Source organism: Dendronephthya gigantea, unplaced genomic scaffold (genome assembly GCF_004324835.1).
Source record: "Dendronephthya gigantea isolate DGI-Jeju-01 unplaced genomic scaffold, DenGig_1.0 000045F, whole genome shotgun sequence".
Lineage (NCBI taxonomy): Eukaryota > Metazoa > Cnidaria > Anthozoa > Malacalcyonacea > Nephtheidae > Dendronephthya > Dendronephthya gigantea.
The window spans coordinates 652,822-674,345 of NW_021163055.1; the positions used below are offsets into that span (position 1 = coordinate 652,822).

At 36.2% G+C, this 21,524-nt stretch overlaps 1 protein-coding gene across 1 annotated transcript in view; it reads right to left on the reverse strand.

The window, feature by feature from the left end:
• LOC114527632 (vitamin K-dependent gamma-carboxylase-like) overlaps positions 1–21,524 on the reverse strand; it is a 56,868-nt gene that overhangs the window by 24,950 nt on the left and 10,394 nt on the right. The window lies entirely within an intron of this gene.

Consider the following 21,524-nt stretch of genomic DNA (forward strand, 5'->3'; position numbering starts at 1 on the left):
CTTACTGGAGTGTCGACAGATAAAACTATCAAATATCACAAATCATCGAACATTAGTGATTATATAAGGTAGCCCGGATATACGTAACTCAGGTAAGTTGAAAATGCTACTGAAATATGGCTGCAATGCATATGTTTGTTTGGTGAAATGTGATCTCAATATCGGTTTGTGTGAGAGTCAATTTCTGTGCACAAGATGAAATAAATATCATATTCGCTTTTGCTAAATGTCTTCGCGGTGTAAGAAATAAAATAAAAATCATGATTCAGTTCACGAGCTTGCTAAATACGTGAGATAGATGTACTGATTACTGATTACTGATAGTCTGACAACATGTCTGACAAATCCCCCATGTTACTACGTATACTAGAACTAGAGGTTACTATTGCGAGGGAGTGCTGCCATGCCAAAAAAGCACTTTGTACAAGGTTCGCAGCTAATGGTGCAAAGAAAGTGAGCTGCCTGACCAATGTGATGAGCAACAAATATAAAATCAATACAATTTTAATAACGAACCATTCATGTTTATTGCTGTTGAGCACCAGTGAGGCAGCACACTATTTTCGACGTAGGATAAAAATTTACCAAAGCTCACTTGACCCGCCCCTTTGCGTGAAGCTAGCTATGTAAAGTTGAAAATGGTTTTGTGTTTGTCTGATTGTGGTAATTCCAGGGAACAGTCGTTTGAAATTCCTGAGCAGGGGAAGGGTGTTGATTGCATGCGTACTGTTTTGGAATTCAAGAAGCAATTCTTTTGTGAAATAACAATAGCCACTGATTGTTATTTGCAAAAACAGCTGTCGATTTTTATTTACGTGTTCATTCTAGCAGTAGGCAATATGGTTTTATGTTTTTATCCGAATGTTAAATTTACAAGATATACGATCGATAAAAAATACCATACAACACACAATTAAGATAATTCATAATATTTACAATGTTTACGGTCAATACGATATATATATATATATATATATATATATATATATATATATATATATATATATATATATATATATATATATATATATATATATATACTACAAGATACCGTTTATAATAGCGCAGAGCGAAAAACCTAATAGGACTGCATTGTGAATACCCGCAAAATACGAGGCAGCTAGAATGTTCTAATTGTCCTAACTGCATTGTACCCGCAAAATAAACAGTGAGATCAGCTGCCCTAGAGAGAAATAGCTGTGAAAAGCATTCAACAGAAATGGATTTTGTTATGTATATAGATAGCATCGATCTTTATTTTTAGTTTACTTCGTTCACCAGAGCAGCGCAATTTTGTGATGGCAGAAGCTCTTTCCGAAACTGGACAAACAGCTCAAGATGCTGTCAGCGGTGCACTGGATGCTAGTTTATCATTAATGAAACTGTCCGAAGGGGTTAAAATTGCAATCCACATTAGTACTACAGATATACGTGTGGCAAAAAAATTATGTAAACTTGCTGGATATGTTGTCGTGGGAACTGGAGTAACTACCCTTGGTGTTTTGCTTGGCTATAAAGTGTTAAAACCAATTGTCTTCAGCGCTGTGAAAAAGGCATTCGGTGGAGACAGAAAAGATCAAGATACAGATGAATTCAAACCAGGATCCCTTCATGTTATAATTCGTTGTTTCACCGACGAAAGATTTATGGAAATTGTTGATGATTACGAATGTGGTAGAATAAATGAGCGCTTGCAAAGAGAGTTTTCGCAGGTTGGAATTGAAGTGGAAGGATTGAAGGTTGAAATTGAGAATATCGAAGAAGTCAACAAAACAAAGGAGGCTATAAATGCTAAGAGGTAAAAAATTTCAAATTGTTAAAAATTTGAAAGCAACAATTTGTAGTCAATGACTAAATCTCGTTTATTTATAATCGTAGGAGTGTTCGTCCAACTAAAATGATGAGTGAGGCGTTGGCGGAAAATAACTTGGATGCAACTGCAATCAAGTATGAAGATGATGATGAGTCGAATTTGGTCACTAGCAGGCACGAAGGTATATTCATTGTATTCGGATACTTGGGTTAGGAAAAAGAGAAAATTATTTTCCTATAAGCGTGTGTTACTTCTCCCCATTCCCTCAAAAAGTTGCAAAAAGAGTTTCGTCCAACCTTCGACTGGTTGGTCACCGAGTCATGTGCCAACTGCTAACATACATAATTTAATATTGTTTTTTGTACATGCATGTGATTTGGTACATGCAGGGTGTTCAACTTTGAACTTTCCTCACAAACGTCACTCAAAGTAAACCTTCCTCACGGGTGTACCCGTTTACCCGCAGCTTTTTTGTAACTCTGTTCCCTCACATCGCTCCTCCGGGCCAACTCTCCTCATCCCACTCATAATCAAGTATACTTATGAACGAGATACAATATCACAAAGAAACAACTCAACCAAGAATGCAATTTACCAAATCTTTCTAGAAATTGGAAGTCGCATTAGACACCGTCTGGACGATGCACGCGTGTGGATCAAGGCAAATAAAATTTCTGGCGTGGAAGAATTTTTAAAAGCAAAACTTTATGAATGGAAAGAAGTGAAAATACAATTCGCAGTTATAGGAGATTCTGGCGTAGGGAAGTCAGCATTTATCAACGCAATAAGAGGGTAAAGTACCCGTTTTTAACGAAACTAGGACGATGCCCCGGAGGGCCTTAAGTAGAGGTGCCTTGGCCTTTAGAACCATAGTTCGTAAAACATTTTACAGTCGCTTTAGGTCATTTTCAAATGTATATATATTTGGTTAAACCCAATTTTATTATCTATTTGAATGTGTTGTATTGTTCTGACAACTGTTTTTGTTTTTCTGTGAACTATGTAGTATTTAAACTTCCGGAATTTAATCTTAAAAACAATTACTTAATGGTTTCTGTGATTGGGTGGCCTGATCCAAAAACGCGGAAATGTTGCGAGAGTTAGAACACTCGTTATATATATTTTTCTTTTATAATAAAGCTTATACTGCTTGATTAGACTTAGAGATGATGATGAAGGCGCTGCAGAAACTGGAGTCCTTGGAACAACGACTGAGTCAAACCATTATAAACATGCTGACAACTCAAACATTAGCTACCTGGATATGCCGGGTACCGACACGCCAAACATTCTTCAAATCTGTGAAAAAAGTGGGTTGGCAGAATGCAATATGTTTCTCATTATCTCATCAACAGAATTCACACCATTCGAACTGAAATTAGCAAAGGCATTGAAATCCTCAGGAAGAGCGTTCTTTTTTATCCGTACGAAGATCGATACTGAGATGCAAAACGAATCAAGAAAGCAAAATTTTGACGAAAATAAAAGCCTGAAATATATTCGAAGGCAGCTCTATGAAACTACAAAGGATTTAATTTCCAGCGAAGAAGAAATGTTCTTGATCAGTAACTACGATACAAACAAATGGGATTTTGACCGTCTTATCACAGCCATCAGCGAGGCGCTGTTTGTTCTTCAGAGAGAGTTTTTGACAATTGCTACACGGGAGTACTTAATGAGAAAAGGTATATAAAAAAAGGAATCCTTGCATTCCAGAATCTTATATACTAGCTGTCTGCATGATTAAGAACAAAAGCAAATAACAAAACGAATTGTCATCTGTCATCCCACCGTTTTCCCTATCATGCTCTAGAAACAACACGCTCTAGAGAAATATATAATTGATCTTTCCTCATGCAACATCACTCTAATTATACCTTTTTACAATTCATTTCAGCCCCACCTGATAAACCGGACAATGAACCAGAAGGTACATTTTTAAAGTTTATATATTCATTATTGGATGGAGGATGTAATTGGACAACTACGTTATTAACGCACTTGCTTTCCCATAAAAAACACAATGCATTATCAGTACAAAACTAAATTCACGTGGTGTTTCCACAAACAATCGTCCAAAATTAGTTTTAATTAATATTCTTTAATATTTAATTAATAGACCGGGAGTTCTAGCTGAATATAACAAACACAAATTTATTACAAATTTCACTACTGATTTTGTGATGCTTTTCCCGACATGTACATATGGTTTTGAGATTTGCCAACATTAAATTGATGTTTAATGAGCCCAATACGCGGCATGTAGAATTTTTGGGTGAATACATGCAACCAAGCTGTTAATGATATGAAAAATCAACCAGTTCATCTCTTTTTAGTTGTCCACCGAATGACAAAACTTACCATGGAGGAAATAACGAGGGTGAGCCGTATGGTTGCAATGGATTGGGACAGTCTTGCCGGGCTCATGGATATTCCTTATGAAAAACGCGAAGAGATCAGAACCAACTTCACGAAATACCCTGATTCTCCTTCCAAAGCGGAAGAAGTTCTCAAATACTTTAATAACAGTGATTGCTTTGATCGGGATGTTTTTAGAAAATGCGTTGATGAATTGGGGCGGCATGATTTAATAAACAAATTGCTTCCTATGCTGGACGAGGTATTGAATATTTATAAAATTATCTTTGCCTTATCCAAGCTTTCGCCCCACCTAGTTTCGTTCAGTTCCCTTCAATATAATTATGCGGGGCTGTTTTCAATTTCTTCTATAGCTCCCTGCCTTAAGACTCTTGGAGGATATTCCTCCAGTCTGTTCAGTGCTTACTACTTTCTTAGCCAGTAATTTGTCTCCTCCATTACAAAGTTCCTTCTCATATTTTTATATGTGAAAGTATCAATTAGCCTTTCTCACGATGACGCTTTTGGGGTACTTTCAATTCTCTCAAATGGCTTTAAAAATTATAACAACATGAAGAGTGATTTTTTTAGAATCAACAGACCATTTGAAGAATAAATTCAGCCTAAAAATAAAGACAGTAGCCGTTACGAGGTCTTACGCTCACGGTTTTGAAAAAAAGTACCTTAAAAATGGCGGCATATTCGTCATCGTAGCTAAGAAAGGCTAATTTTGTAGACTGCTGATAGTTAAGTTGTATATTAATTGTATATACTTCAGTCAGAAAATGGAGTGTTTCTGGATCCTAACATGTTGCCGATAATACGATAATCAATTAAATACCACGGTATATTTCATCGTCTATAATTAAATTTTGTCTTTGGTCTGATGTTGAATTAAGGCGGGTTCGCTGTGTAAAAATTGATATCAATTGAAGAATTGAAAAAAAATTGAACAATCGCCTCCCGCTGTGACTGAATAGTCAAATACCCCAGTTTCAATGTTCTTCAATTATATAAGGATAAATAAAAGTATCTTTTCTATAAACAGGATTATAAAACTCGTAGTGCCTTACGTCTGGAAGCCGAAACTGAGAAAGAAATGCAAGAACTACAGACTGAAATCTCTCCAGAGAAACTGAACGTCCAGCCTCTCTCACCTCGTGAAATGTATAGGTTAAGTCGCCGTATTGCCGTTGACTGGGACAGTCTTGCTGGCCTCATGGACATCGCCAAGGAGGAAAGAGATGACATCAGATACAACGTTGCTATTTACAGCGATAATCGTTCACGAGCTGAGGAAGTCTTATCTATTCTCAACCGCAGGAAAGACTTCTCCCGTAAGAAGCTGGTAGAATGCTTGAAACAAATCAGGAAATTAGACTTGATTCGACCAATTATCACTGGAGAATGGACAGTCTTGTAAGGATCCAGAGTTTATACGTACCCTTCATTATTATTATTGTTGTTGTTGTTGAAGGCTAATATACATGAAGAAGCTTTCTTTACAATGTAATCAGTATTAGTGCTCCATATTAGATCGTTATTAAGCCATATGCCATGCAGTTTGAATGACGGCACCCTTTCAACATCTATGTCGTACAAATTAATAATTAATGGTTCTAATTGTAGATTTCCTCGCACGAAAATCAATGATGATCTCTTTTGTTTTTTTTAATATTCAGTACCATTCTTTGTTCGCGACAAAACGTTGATATCCTTTGGATATTACGTTCCATATTTCCAATAGGAAGATTCGATTTATGATTGGCTACATTCAGGATTTCCAAAAGCGTAGTGTCCTCGATATACATTGAAACTAGTTCCGAATTAGTTGAATTATCAGTCACTGCAAAATCAGGTAGACGATTAATCTTAGCAATTTATCTTGTCCAAACTTGGACAATTTATCATCAAACTTAACCATTTGTTGACGTTGAGAGAGATACGACGCTAACCATGCACGGCAAAAAAGCAGGCCTTACACCCAATTTTTGCAAATTATGATCATCCTTTAAAAATGGTCTGATGTAAGAAATATTCTAGCGCATCTTGAATCCGTGGCTTAATTGTGGTAAACTGTTTGACCCGACTTCAAAAGTGGAATCAGCGTCGTCTTAACCTTCCGCCATGCACTGTTGAGAACCATCGACATTTTATAGTCTTTATAGTCTTTCAGAGAGTCATTTCAGAGACTTCATGTATAGCCTTTTAGAGAGTCATTTTACTTAATATGAAACAACTATATTAAATGCATTAGGTGGCTAATTCTTGGTATCATGCATAGCCTCATCGAGAAAATGTTTATCAGATTAGTTTATAAATATTAAAGATAGGGCCGTGTATGAAGGCTGCTTGGATAGCGTGTAAAAATGCTTGAAAAACAGTTATAAAACTACAGCTTTGGAGCTGAAAATTATTAAAGAGAATCCAAAATTTTGGAATACTATAAAGTTGCACTTTACAACCCGAAATTTCAGAGCGATATAGAAAAAATCACTATCCAATTGATAGCTTTACCCAGCTTATACGTAAAACAAGCACCTGGTCCCACAATTCGAGTTGTAGGTTTACGTTAAAGTAGGGTCAAGTGAGGTTAACATATTTGAAAAAATCGACCGAGAAATATTATAAAATTATGCACTCTAATGCCGAGAAATATATGCACTTTACATTTAAGACGAAGTGAAACTAATCCAGGAACTCATTAAAAATTCTAAACACCTGTTGTTTGGAGACGCAGGAAGATTTAGTGTTTATGTTGAGGCAGACTATTGACGCAAACGACATTGCGATACAAGCAATTCCCAATTCAAGTACCGTTGAAACTCAAGTACCCCAACGTGTTTATAAACTGTCGAAAAATCGTTTTTTGTTCAGGTAAGCACAAATATATATACGAATGTATCTTGCATGAATGGTATTTGTATTTAGTAAGACATAATATTAACCGGCGATTCAGTTGCTATCATGCACCGAAGAATCGTGCTATGAATATTACCGAATTTATTATATATTACTAAATTTCAAATTTCTCTTTCGGAATCTCGGGCCCTTTAAGCTTGAAAATAATCTATACGCCTTTTCTAATCACATACATGCACAAACAAGTCGAAACGTACAAATTTGGGGATTGCGTGTGACTGCATGTGTCACAGGAGCGATAATCGTAAGGGTTAACTATACAATATACATAAATTTAAAAGATTCAAAATGAGAAAGTTCTATACCAAGATTAGGATTTTCTTTAGTCAACTAACAGACTAAAACGTGAACTTAATAAGTAGAAGTAGTAAGATAGCTAATTCGAAAACAAATCAACAAAATTAATAATAAATGCATTTATAGTTTACATAGAACTGCTTGTTAAAGTACTGCTTTAGATCTTTAAGAATTCGAGTACTGAGGTTTGGTTATAGTAAATTTAAATAATAATAATAAAAAGATAAGATTTCTATAAATTGATCGTGTAACCGCCCTGGTTTGAAGACACCTATTATACGCAGCCAGACTCAAGTAAGCTGAAGTTTTTATACAATATGATCTCAATCGTATAAATATCAGCCAACTATAAAATGCCTCAAACTGATTTGAGAAGTAAACAAGATGCCCACTAGGCATTAAAGCTGCGTCACGTTTAGCGATGGCATTTTTATCTCCGCATGTAATCTTCACGAATCAGGAATCAGGATGTCTTCCTTGTGCAAATGCAAAACGGCGATTCGTTTTTGTCATATTAGCCTGCGCATCAGCCCTTCTTTGGGGTGGCAATCCGCAGCTAGCAAGCGCGCAATGCATTTAGGGTCGACAAGAAAGGAAAATAATATCCGTGGCAAAACTATGAGCTGCTGTCATTCTGACGCAGAGCAAATAAATACTATATATACAGGGGTGTAACTAGAACGCTAATTGGGGGGTGAATATTCACATATAATTATTCAGTTCTGTCCGACGGATTTCCATTGTAAACTTTTGCACTTACAAAAGAAATCCGTAGGGCAGAACTGGATATATGAATATCCCCCCCCGCGGGTAGTTACGCCACTGACTCATAGCGTTAAACGAGGCAAAGGACGGGGTGACGAGGGAAAAGGGTTGAGCACAATTTTAGTCAAGTTAACCACAGTCAACAAACATATATTCCCCGTATTCGAGCCAATGAATAACAAGTTCATGAAATTCTACTCAGTGTAACATAACTTTAGTTGGAGTTTTTGGATGGGACATTAGTTCACAAACGTTCAGCTAAAGAATTTTTACAGAAGCTCGTAAAATACGGAGAGAAACACATTCAAAATACGGCTTTTTGTGCACCCACACACGGGAACTACATACATAAAAATCTAATTTGTATATATATTTATACTTCAAGCGTTTGTAGCGTTTTTCACTTGTTGCATTTTTAATATGGTGGTTTAAAGGTTTCCAAATAGATATTTCTAAGAAACATCGCAATTGGTTGACTGTTGGCGAACTAATTCGTTCGATCCAGAAACCAATCGCAATCTACGTTGATGCAGTTGTTAAAGATTTTCACAAAAAGCTCTGCGATGATTTACATTCTGTTGGCAAGTGCAAAAGCCAAGAACAGTGCGACGTGTGTCTTTGTGTGTCGTGCAGAAGCTGGTTGAAGAAACTTATGGCATCGCATAGAACAGGGGGCAATAGATACTGGCAAAATAACTGCAGTAGCAGCAAATGGTCTGAAGATCCCTGGGAGGTAGCTAAATTTTATATCCTTGGATCCAATGGTAATGGAAAAGATGCGGAATCCACGGACCTGAAATCTCTTATCAACGTTCTCGACTGGATGAAGGACGAGGCATTTCTGGGAAGCACGCGAGTAGACATTGGACATGTGAGAAACCTTCGTTCTCAAGTGAGGAATAAATGGGAAATGCACCAAAACAAGAATTTGAAGACAGCGATAAATCTCAAAGTTTCTCGATTGCCACAGAATTTCTGGAGGATTTAGAGGCAAAATTTTCTCATATAGAAACCAAAGATTGCCAGAAGTATCTTGAGAAATTGAAGAAGGACGGAGTAATCAATATTCTTGAAAGTGAATTGAAAAGCTTGCTGTTACATCGCCGCGAGTTAGACGAAATCAAAGAAGATATCGCAAAAATGAAACTTGAGCGCTCATCTCACAGAAGCGAGATAGAAAAAATAAATACGCAAGGTGGACGAACTGAAGCTCAGATATAGCGAATGGTCGGAAAGAAGTTCTGATTTGACAAGATGCAACCGATCACCAATTTTAACAAGTTCAATTTATTTGAAAAGAAATTAACTCCTTTGGTGCGATTTCTGAGGTTTACAATCAACTAGGGCAAATTATTGGCGAGCCCTTGATGCAGAATTCTATCCTTTAAAACATTTAGAACATTTTAGTAATTTTTAGTAGGTTAGAATGCATATGCCTCTTAGAGAAGAAAAAGTTTGTTACCAAACGAAATTTAACGAAGCCCGTTTGCCAAAGCTGGGATCAAACAACCATAAACGTACAAACGAACATAATGCACCAAATGTAATTACTAATTAGTCAATTCCTTTTATCATCACCTTACCAATAAAAGAGGTGATGTTATAGCAATTTTTAGTAAAAAGGACGATATAATCATGCCATTATCATTAGCTTATCAGAAATGATATACATTAATTATCAGTCGTTGTAATTATTAGTTATACTTATTATTAGCCATGCACCACATGTTAATGTATAAATGACATATAGCTACTCGCATTGTAGTTTAATATAAGCTTCTAGACTGTAGGTTAGAATGCATATGTCCCTTAGAGAAGAACGAGTTTGTTACCAAACCAAATTTAAAGAATCTCGTTTGCCAAAGCTGGATCAAACAACCAACCGAGCGCCAATATTCTATCAACCTCTTTATGAAACACTTCTTGAAGAAGCAGAAGCAATGATGATTGAATAGAGGAAACAATTTTAGCTGAATATTTTATCCATTATAATCAATAGACAACAGTTTTGCACAAACATAATGCACCAAATTTAATTGCTAAGTAGTCAATTCCTTTTAGTCCTTACCTTACCAATAAAAGCGATGACGTTTAGTAAAAGGGACGATATAATCATACCCTTATCATTAGCTTTTTAGGGATGACATACATCAGTTAATTGTCAGTCACTGTAACTAGTTATACTTATTATTAGCTATGTACCGCATTTCAAGTGACAAAAATTTTCTCCCAGTACAGAAGGCTCAGTTTTCAGTTTTCAGCGGTTCACAGACAGGGACTCTAAAGCTCTGCTTTCACTTAACCGATTAATTTTACTGTTGATTTAAGATAACTGCTGACTAGATGAGCCTGCATGAGGAAGAATTTATTTCGCTGGTTTTGGACCTACGTGCAAAGTTGCTTTAAATTTGGTATAAATATATACTCTCAGTCTGTCATTCTGTGTAAAAGTCTTGCATTTGTTCGGCTGAAAAACGGTGTATAATTTTTTAAAGGCTTTTTTATGGAATTTCAAGTTTAAACGGCTTCGGGAATTAGATCGTAGCAACCGAAGAGCCGAAGCCTGGCCTGAGTACCAGAACCAGACCGAGGCCCCCGAAAACTCCCACGGTCCTTGTCTCAACATTCCAGAACACTTGAACATACTTACAGTATATAATAGACATCTATAAATAAACCTAAATTTCTGCTGACAACTGCATGTTCTGAACACCTTACCCCGCACAAGAAATTTAAATTATATCTATACATCAATAGGATATATGGCAACATATATCGAAAAACATTACACGGTTAGAATGGCGTATATAAGAACGAAAAACTATTTTTTAATGTCTCTTTGTGATTCTTCCGTTTTACAACAATGAGATTTAACACACAAGTGCACTTATTGAAATCACTTTGAGTGTCTTTGACTATGGCTTGTATGGATTTGATACTGAAGTCTGAAGTTGCCACTTTGCGTCGCTACTTCGTACGTATAAAGAGTAAAACTACCCTGAATCCTAGATACCATCACACTGGTACCATGTGTCATCATGTATACCAAGCAGCATGCTGCAATGCGTGAAATTTGTAGTTCATGATCAAGAAATTAATTCAATTATTTTGGTCATTCTCAAGCCAAATTGAAACCAAACGTTATTCCAGGAACTCATTAGAAATTACTGACGCGCGAACACCCGCTGTTTTAGAAACTTGTTTCAACTTGTATTTGCCGGTTATTGTTCATATTTTTCAAACGCAACTCGTTAAAGACACAAACTAAATAAAGTCGAGAGTAACTTGAAAACCAGTTCATTGCGCGTTGAAAGGTGCTATAGCCTGTAGTTGGAAACTATAAATCGTTAAACACTATCATTTCACTAAGGTGAGACTAAAGACATGCATACGTTAATGGTTAGTTTATTTTAGTTAGTAATACTGCGCTAAGTTGATGACAAACGAGAACGACGTAACTGAAACTATATAGCTATCTCACTCTGGTTCGAACTGAAGAATCCTCGCCTTAAAAATGATCTATAGCGAATGCCACTAAATTTCGTAAATATAATTAAAAAAAAAACTTTTTCTGCCAAAGCCAATCAATCTTTTCGTGCGTGAATTGTGTTATTATAGCCATGCTAGACAATTTCATTCTAGTCAACGTTTTCTAAAGCCGATAAATTTGATTTTTGAAGCAAATTTTGCAAGCTATGGATACAATGCAAAGCAGTCGATCGCTATACATCCACAAGAATATAATACAGGATACAATCTATTTCTTTAATTATGTAAACTCCAAAAAATCGCGTCGCTGAACGAGAAATCACAACAATACCATGCAGGGGCCGGTTGTATCAAGCCCGTTTAGCTTAAAGTTCAAAATAGAAAGCAAGTTTATCGTTTTATTTAACAAGCCAACTAAATGTTTTTGACATTTATACAACTACATATTCAGTGCATAATATTCAAGTTGACTCATTCAAGAGAGATGTAAGAGTGTTATTTAATTTTGACTAATCCACCGTTTAAGCTAAACGGGCTTCATACAACCGACCCCTGAAGAGATTTCCTAAAACAACGGGTGCGTGGCAAAAGCTGAAAACCTAGCCTAACATGGAAAGCTTCAGGGGCCGGTTGTATCAAGCCCGTTTAGCTTAAACGGTGGATAAGACAAAATTAAATAACACTCTTACATCTCTCTTCAATGAGTCAACATGAATATTATGCATTGAATATGTAGTTGTAGACAGTATCTTTGTATTAAGGTTAAAAACATTTAGTTCGCTTGTTGAATAAAACGATAGACTTGATTTCTATTTTGAACTTAACCACCGTTTTAAGCTAAACGGGCTTCATGCAACCGACCCCAGTATTGTTTCCAGAGCACACAACAGGAAGACTGCGATTTTTTCTGTTGTGAAATGTTAGTCGTGGCACATTTGAAATTCTTAGTAGCTCATGCTGTGCAGTAACTTGAAGAAGCTGTAATCAGAGCAAATATCTTCATTTAATCCTCTTACTGGGGATTGAGTTCGTGGAAAAAGTAAGTTCACATTCACAAATTATCGAACATCACAGACACTGATTGCCCAGGCACTGAAAACTCAAGTAAGCTGAAGAAGATATTATAATATGATCTCAATCGTCAGCCAACCATAAAATGCCTCAAACGGATTTGACTACATATATACAGGGTTTTTAACAGCCTAGCTCCTATAAAAAGGAGATCCCCAAGAAACGTGATGGTGGTTTTGCTTAACATGTAGAAAGATCCGCCTGTATGTATACAAGGCTATTTAACAACCAAATTCCAAGTTGAACGTTTACACTTCCGCTTAACGTTTACCGAATCCCTGGTTGATTTTTTACTTGCTATTTATACTTGTAATAGAGTGGAGTGCATGTTTGTTCAGACTTTAACGGGTGCTGTAACGTAGTTCAGAATTTATCTCTCTGACTTTGCTAATAACTTTGGATTTTAAATTTCTGTTTATTGTATATTATACAATTCTTAAATGGGTTTGGTAAGGGATATTGGCAGCCAATAGTGCAGGGGATATTGAAAATTGTAACGTACAATACAGGGCGGCGGTTCAAAGATTTAGTGTATTACTTTGAACACATCTTCATCCTCCCTTCTCGTTATAATGAATGAACGCGCAAACTTGGACAACGTTTGCGTAAATCGGTATCATAGATGAATGTGTTATCACTGCCATGAATGATCTGCAGTTTGACTTTTACTGTCAATATAAATTAGGATAGCGTACAAGTGGAATGGTAAAATCTCCCGAAAATACATTAGGAGTTTATATAAATATGAAAACATCTTTCCTCTTAATTCCATAGTGAGAATAACAGTCACGAAGCAATGAAAATAGGTTATTTGTTGACATCAACATTATTCTCCGAAAACTAAGTCAATTAATACTGAATAATTTACGTGGTAGGTTGCATTATCGTGTCTAAATGTGTTATAATGATTCGTACAATCCTCAATTTCAGCATATTTTTAGTATTTCGTGCATTGCTTTTATCAAAATTAAACAATGGCTTTGTCTTTCAAGTCTGTCCACTCCGGACATTATAATGGAGAATCCCCTTAAGGCCTAGATCCTAGGTTATATACGACTGAATTAATGGTGTCTTTCCTTTTAATTTCAGTCTAGTTTTGATATGGCAGAAACCGCATCCGCAGAAGCAGTTCAAAACGTGGCCAAGGGTACTCTTGATGCTACGTTAGAATACGCTGTATTGCCTAATAGTGGTAAAATTGCAATCCATATTAGTACGGACAACATACATGTTGCAAAAGAATTATGTAAACTTGCTGGATATGTTGTCGTGGGAACTGGAGTGACCACCCTTGGTGTTTTGCTGGGCTATAGAATGTTAAAACCATTCGTCGAGAGCGCTGTTAAACATGCATTTGGTGAAGTGGATAAAATTACACCAGGATCTCTTCATGTTGTAATTCATTGTTTGACGGATGAAAGATTCTTGAAAATTGTTGAAGATTATGAATCAGGAAGGATAAAACAATATTTGCAGGATGAGTTGTTGCAGTTTGGAATTGAAGTGGAAGGATTGAAGGTTGAAATTGAAAACACCGAAGAAGTGAACAAAACAAAGGAGGAAATAAACAAAAAGAGGTATGATTTAATACAAAATATTGGACTAATAATAACGACTGCAAAATATTTAAGAATTAAAAAAAAAATTAAACATTTGCTTCGTATAGGAAAGTTGCTATGATGACAGAAGGTGAAGAAAAAACAACGAAGGAAAGTGATTTACCTGCTGCTGGTGGTTGTGATGATGAGTGGAAATTGCCTACTAGCGAACAAGGTATGTACATATATTACATTATTTGATGACTTATTATGTAGTATAATCCTCATGCATTAACAGGCAGTGATTAAAACCAAGTCTGAAATTCCAGTCTTCGCTAGGATAACTGACAGAATGGTAAAATAATTAGAAAAAATCCAATTGTCACATTTCGACCATGCTAACATGCTAGTAAGCAGTGGCGTAACTAGAACGATAATTGGGGGGGGGGTGAATATTCATACATCCAGTTCTGCCCCACGGATTTATTTTGTAATTGCAATACTTATTAGCTTACAATAGAAATCCGTAGGGCAGAACTGAATATATGAATATTCACCCCCCCCCCCAATTATCGCTCTCGTTACGCCCCTGCTAGTAAGATTGTAAGAATGCCTGTAGTTATAACCGCGTAAGGAATATTGAGAAGGTCAGATTCTAATGTGTAATTTAACAAAGCTTTAATAAAACTTTCTCTCTCATTATAAACGCCTGTTACGTCAATCCCCAAAATTCATTCTTTTATATCCTCCTCTTGCTAGACTTAACCAAATAAAATAAAATCTCTTCTCCAAATAAATGGTTTGTACAGTAATTATTTTAACTTGTGGTTGTTTAAAGCTTTCCGAAGAGATATTTCTAAAAAACATCGCAATTGGTTGACTGTTGGCGAACTAATTCGTTCGATCCAGAAACCAATAGCAACCTACGTTGATGCAATTGTTAAAGATTTTCACAAAAAGCTCTGCGATGATTTACATTCTGTTGGCAAGTGCAAAAGCCAAGGACAGTGCGAAAATAAAAAAAAACCTGACGATCTTTGTGTGTCGTGCAGAAGCTGGTTGAAGAAACTTCTAGCATCACATAGATTAGGGGGCAATCCATGGTGGTCGAAGAACTGCGACAGCGCAAGATGGTCTGAAGATCCCTGGGAGGTAGCTAAATTCTATATGTTTAGATCCAATGGTAATACAAAAGATGCGGAATCCACGGACCTGACATCTCTTATCAACGTTCTCGACTGGATGAGGGACGAGGCATTTCTGGGAAGCACGCGAGTAGACATTGAACTTGTGAGAAAACTTCGTTCTCAAGTGAGGAATAAATGGGCACATGCACCAAAACAAGAATTTGAAGACAGCGATAAATCTCAAAGTTTCTCGATTGCCGAAGAATTTCTGGAGGATTTAGAGGCAAAATTTTCTCATAAAGAAACCAAAAAATGCCAGAAATATCTTGAGAAATTGAAGACGGACGGAGTAAACAATAATCTTGAAAGTGAATTGCAAAGCTTGCTGTTACATCGTCGCGTGTTAGATGACATCAAAGAAGATATCGAAATAATGAAACTTGAGCGTTCATCTGACAGAAGCGAGATAGAAGAAATAAAACGCAAGGTGGACGAACTGAAGCGGAGATATAGGGAATGGTCGGAAAGAAGTTCTGATTTGAAAAGATGCAACCAGATCACCACCAATTATAACCAGTTCAATTTAATTTCTTTGAAAAAATTGAACTCCTTTGGTGCGATTTCTGAGGTTTTCAATCAACTTGACAAGCCCTTCATGATAAAAAACGAACGAGAAAAGCAACAGCCAATGAGTAACTTTCCAAAACCAGTGCCAAAGTTCACTGGTCGCGAGAGTGAGATAAAAGATGTCATTTCCCTTCTCATCGACGAAAGAAAGGACGTTGTGTCTCTTCAAGGCGGACCTGGTTTTGGTAAGTCTGCCATAGCAATAGAGGTGTCCCATAAACTCAGCAACGACCACGACATCACAGTTTTTTTCTCTCAACTAAAAACCGCAACCACTGTTGATGAAATGGTTCGACAGCTTTGCCGCGATGAAGGTGTAGATTACGAACGCGACGATCCACAGTCTTCGCTGGTTCTCTGGTTGAAAAGTGTACAAGGCAAAGTCATTATTGTCATGGATGACGTCGACAACCTGCTTGAAGATAAGAATCGTGACGATTTTGACAATTTTATCAAGTTCTTGAGAAAGAATCAGAACTGTCAGATAGTTACAACCTCGAGATCGTCTTATTCAATTTCCACACTCTCAGTTGGTATGGTCGATGTCAAGGAGATGGACGACAAAGCGTGTATTAAACTTCTAAGAGAACAATGTTGTGTTCAAGATGAAGTATCTTTGCAAAAATTGGCTGAACTGTGTGGCCACATACCCCTTGCAATGTGCGTAGCTGCGCCTCAAGTTGGCAACCCTGAGGAATTCGAAGAGTTTTGCCATGATTTAAAAGATGAACCATTTGAGATTTTAGACGATTGCAAGAGTAATCGTAACGTCTATCGAGACATAAACATGTCCTATGAGAAGTTAGGTGATCAACAGAAGAAGATTCTTGTCCGTTTGGCTGCTTTCGACGAAAGTTTCACCGTGGACGACGCACGCAATGTGATTAAGAAGGGCAAGTTTGTTACCAAACGAAATTTAGAGAGTCTTGTTTGCCAAAGCTGGATCAAACAACCAACCGAGCACCAATATTCTATCAACCTCTTGATCAAACATTTCTTGAAGAAACAGAATGATGATTGAATACAAAGAACAATTTTTGACGAATATTTTATCCTTTATAACATTTAGAACAATTTAGTAATTTTGCACAAGCATACTGCACCAATTTAACCAATATATGAATCATAATGCGCACTTGACATTAAGTTTGTCAGTAAAACTAAAAGGGACGATATTAATTGTTAGTGATTGTTATTAGTAATTAATTAGTCATCACCTTACTTATAAAAGGGATGACGTTATCGCAATTTTTAGTTACTATTATTAGTTTCTATTACTATTGTATGAGTAATTATATTATATACGAGTATATCTTAGTATCTGTTAGTTATTATCGTTACCTTATATAGGAAGTAGTATAGGGATGACATATTAATTCTGAGTCACTGTAATTAGTTATACTTATTACTAGCCATGTGCATGCACCACATCTCAATATTATAAGTAACAAAAAATCGCATTGTAGCTAGTCAATATAAGCTTCAGTTCTAGACGTAGGTTAGAATGCATATGCCTCTTAGAGAAGAACAAGTTTGTTACCAAACGAAATTTAAAGAATCACGTTTGCCAAAACTGGATCAAACAACCAAACGTACACTCGAACATTAGGCACCAAATTTAATTACTAATTAGTCAATTCCTTTTAGTCATCACCTTACCAATGAGAGAGGTGATGTTATAGCGATTTTTAGTAAAAGGGACGATATAATTATGCCCTTATCCTTAGCTTACTAGGGATGATATACATTAATTATCAGTCGTTGTAATTACACTTATTATTGGCCATGCACCACATGTCAATGTATAAATGACATATAGCTACTCGCATTGTAGTTAAATATAAGGTTCTAGACTGTAGGTTAGAATGTATATGTCCCTTAGAGAAAAACGAGTTTGTTACCAAACGAATTTTAAAGAATCTCGTTTGCCAAAGCTGGATCAAACAACAACCAACCGAGCGCCAATATTCTATCAACCTCTTGATCAAACATTTCTTGAAGAAACAGAAGCAATGATGATCGGAGAAAACAATTTTTGCTGAATATTTTATCCATTATAATCAATAGACAACAGTTTTGCACAAACATACTGCACCAAATTTAATTGCTAATTAGTCAATTCCTTTTAGTCATTACCTTACCAATAAAAGCGATGATGTTTAGTAAAAGGGACGATATAATCATACCCTTATCATTAGCTTTTCAGGGATGACATACATTAATTGTCAGTCGCTGTAACTAGTTATACTTATTATTAGCTATGTACCGCATTTCAAGTGACAAAAAATCGCATTGTAGTTTAATATTAGGCTTCTATAGACTGTAGAATGCATGCACATGCATCTTAGCACGTTTGTCAGAATCGTCAAATTTTCTCCCAATGGAGAAGGCTCAGTTCTTAGCGGTTCACAGACAAAGACTCTGAAGCTCTGCTTTCACTTAACCGATTAATTTTACTGCTGACTTAAGATAACTGCTGACTAGATGAGCCTGCATGAGGGAAGAATTTATTTCGTTGGTTTTGGATCTACGTGCAAAGTTGCTTTAAATTTAGTATAAATATATACTCTTAGTCTGTCATTCTGTGTAAAAGTCTTTGAATGCCTTTGTTCGGCTGAGAAACGGTGCAGAATTTTTTAAAGGCTTTTTTATGGAATTTTAAGTTTAAACGGCTTCGGGAATTAGATCGTAGCAACCGAAGAGCCGAAGCCTGGCCTGAGTACCAGAACCAGACCGAGGCCCCTGAAAACTCCCACGGTCCTTGTCTCAACATTCCAGCGGAACACTTGAACATACTTACAGTATATAATAGACATCTATAAATAAACCTAAATTTCTGCTGACAACTGCATGTTCTGAACACCTTACTCCGTCTTCTGCCGCACAAGAAATTTAAATCATATCTTTACATCAATAGGATATATGGCCACATATATCGAAAAACATTACACGGTTAGAGCAGCGTGTATAAGAACTATACAAACTATTTTTTAATGTCTCTTTGCAATTCTTCCGTTTTACAACAATGAGATTTAACGCACAAGTGCATTTATTGAAATCACTTTGAGTGTCTTTGACTATGGCTTGTATGGGTTTGATACTGAAGTTGCCACTTTGCGTCCCTACTTCGTACGTATAAAGAGTAAAACTACCCTGAATCCTAGATACCATCACACTGGTACCATGTGTAACCATGTATACCCAGCAGCATGCATGCAATGCGTTAAATTTGTAGTTCATGATCAAGAAATTAATTCAATTATTTCGGCCATTCTCAAGCCAAATTGAAACCAAACGTTATTCCAGGAACTCATTAGAAATTACTGGCGCCAGCACCCGCTGTTTTTGAAACTTGTTTCAACTTGTATTTGCCTGTTATTGTTCATATACTTCAAACACAACTCGTTAAAGACACAAACTAAAAAGTCGAAAGTAACTTGAAAACCAGTTCATTGCGAGTTGAAAGGTGCTGAGCATATAGTTGGAAACTATAAATCATTAAACACTATCATTTCGCTAAGGTAAGACTGAAGTTAATGGCTTAGTTTAATTATTTTAGTTAGTAATATAGTTAAGTTGATGACAGACGACAATTACGTATATAGCTACCTCACACTGGTTCAATCTCAAGAATCCTGGCCTTAAAGATACATAGAGAATGCCCATAACTGTCTTAAATCTAGTTTCAAAGAAATTATGAAATAGTTCTTCTGCCAAAACTAATCAATAGGCCCTACTTTCGTGAGTGTATGCAAGGTGTTATAGCCATGTTAAACAATTTCCTGTACTTTCGATTAACTGAATCAGGGATTCGAGAGTTTAAACTATAAGAGCCCGATATTCAATCTCATACATATGTGGTATAACAACTGCCTAAAATAGAAAAAACACTTCTCGACGTTTCGACCTGAGGGCCTTCGTCAGGAGAGTTAGTATGTGTTACTCACTAACTCTTAATTAACTAACTTTTAATTAGCGAATTTTAAATGTCTTGATTTGACACTTTCTCCACTTTGTACGAATCTTCCCTTATAAACAGTAAAATTCACCTGAGTCTTTGAGTAAGGTATTCTATTATGGCGGTCATTCCGAATTAAAACCAAGTTATTGCTGATAAACCCGCCGCGTTAGAAACTTGTTTGAACTCGTATATTTCACAATTCATTGTCCATGTTTTCTCAAACGAAATCTACGAATGACCTGAACTACAAAATCGAAAATTACGTTAACGCATGAAGTCGCAAACCAATTCAATATGTGTCGTATAATAGACATCTATAAATAAACCCTAAATTTCTGCTGATAACTGCATGTCCTGAACATCTTGCCCCGTCTGTTACACAGGGAATTTAAATTATATCTATATATCAATAGAAATGGCAACATATATCGAAAAACATTGCTTACACGGTTAGAACGGCGTATATAAGAACGAAAAACTATTTTTTAATGTCTCTTTGTAATTCTTTCGTGTTATAACAATGAGATTTGATACTGAAGTTGCCACCTTTAGGGCCCTACTTTGTACGTATAAAGAACATACACAGCATGCATGCTCTGCGTTAAATTTGCAGTTCATGGTCAAGAAATTAATTCAATTATTTCGGCCATTCTCAAGCGAAATTGAAACTAAACGTTATTCCAGGTACTCATTAGAAATTACTGACGCAAACACCCGCTGTTTTAGAAACTTGTTTCAACTTGTATTTGCCTGTTATTGTTCATATTTTTCAAACGCAACTCGCTAAAGACACAAACTAAATGAAGTCGAGAGTAACTTGAAAACCAGTTCATTACGCGTTGAAAGGTGCTGCAGCCTGTAGTTGGAAACTATAAATCATTAAACACTATCATTTCACTAAGGTAAGATTAAAGACATAAGTTAATGATTAGTTTAATTTAGTTAGTAACACTGCGTTAATTTGATGACAAACGAGAACGACGTAACTGAAACTATATAGCTATCTCACTCTGGTTCGAAATGAAGAATCCTCGCTTTAAGGTGATCTAGAGAATGCCACTTTGGAAGCTATGGATACAATGCAAAGCAATAAAAATTTATCGCTATACAACCCACAAGAATATTAATACAGGATACAATCTATTTCCTTAATTATGAAAACTCCAAAAAATCGCGTCGCGTTGCCAAACGCGTCCTGAACGAGAAATCACAAAAATACCTGCGGCCATGCAGTTGTAGCAAGCCCGTTTAGCTTAAACGGTGAATAAGTTTAAAATAGAAAGCAAGTTTATCGTTTTATTTAACAAGCGAACTAAATGTTTTTGACTTTCACACAAAGATACTGTCTACAACTATACTGACATATTCAGTGCATAGAATTCAAGTTGACTTATTCAAGAGAGATGTAAGCGTGCATGTTATTTAATTTTCACTCAACCACCCTTATGCGGGAAAACATTTTGCCATATTTGGTCGTAGAGAAAGGACAAAAATCGACATTGCTGTTGCATGGTAATTGAAAATCAAGTCTATTAATATTGAAGAACTTACAGGTT